This window comes from Elephantulus edwardii, unplaced genomic scaffold (genome assembly GCF_000299155.1).
Source record: "Elephantulus edwardii isolate Elephantulus edwardi_28Jun2011 unplaced genomic scaffold, EleEdw1.0 scaffold00136, whole genome shotgun sequence".
Lineage (NCBI taxonomy): Eukaryota > Metazoa > Chordata > Mammalia > Macroscelidea > Macroscelididae > Elephantulus > Elephantulus edwardii.
In genome coordinates this window covers 2852569-2853646 of record NW_006399886.1, presented here as the reverse complement: position 1 = coordinate 2853646, position 1078 = coordinate 2852569, and the positions used below count along the sequence as shown (strand labels likewise).

General features: G+C 43.3%; 1 protein-coding gene across 2 annotated transcripts in view; it reads right to left on the bottom strand.

Moving 5' to 3' along the window:
• Positions 1 to 1078, bottom strand: part of EPHA3 (EPH receptor A3) — a 518078-nt gene that overhangs the window by 138909 nt on the left and 378091 nt on the right. The window lies entirely within an intron of this gene.

The window sequence follows — 1078 nt, the reverse complement described above, 5'->3', positions numbered from 1 at the left end:
CCCCTTGTTGGAAATGACCCTCAAATACTGAGGGTTCTAGAAACAGTTAATCCCATGGGACTAGATTGCCTGTCCTTCTCCCACGGAGTAGCTGGTAACCTTGAACTGTGTGCTTTTGGGATTGCAGTGCAGCTTCTTTCCACTAGGCCACCAGAGTTTTCAGAGGCAGTAAATTGTTACAGAAGTTGACTGCCCTTCTTTCTCCTGCAGAATAACTGGCAGGTTTGAACTGTGTAACTTTAGGTTGACAGTGCAGCTCCTTGCCACTGGGTATCAAAAAAATATAAGTAAACACACATACACTCAAAACTTATTACCATCTATTAAAAACAAATTCATAGATGATAGTCTAGTGAGTTTTGTGCTGCTGTTATTTTTAGATGCCATTGAGATGAGTACAACTCATACTGACTCTAGGACAACAGATCTGAAACTTATCCTATCCTTTGCCGTCCTTATCATCTCTGACACATTTGAACCATTGCTGCAGTTACTGTGTCAATCCATCCCATTGAAAGTCTTCCTCTCTTTAACTGACCCTCTACTTTTCCTAGCATTATGCCCCTTTCTGAGGAATAGTCTCCCTGGTAAAATGTAAAAACAAAAGGAAAGGAAAAAAAAGTCAGATGAAGCTTTGTCATCCTTGCCTTGAAGGAGCACTCCTTATAATGAATGGAAAATTCAAGTTGCATTAAAGGCACTGGCAAAAATAAGGTCCCAGGAATTGATGTAACACCAATTGACATGTTTCACCTAACAAATGCAGCCCTGGATGTGCTCACCAGTCTAGGCCAGGAAATTGGGTGGACAGTTGCTTAATTGAATGATTGAAAAAGACCCATATTTGTTCCTAATCCTGTTGTTGTTCTTATGTGCCCTCAAGTCGTTTGCGACTCATAGTGACCCTATGTACAACAGCCCTAAATCCTGCTCTATCCTGCGCCAACCACACTGCCTCTGACACACCCATCCCAATTACCCCAGTCACAGAACCAATCCATCTCATAGGGAGTCTTCCCCTCCTTCGCCGTCCCTCCACCCTCCCAAGCATGATGTCCCTCTCCAAGGACACGTCCCT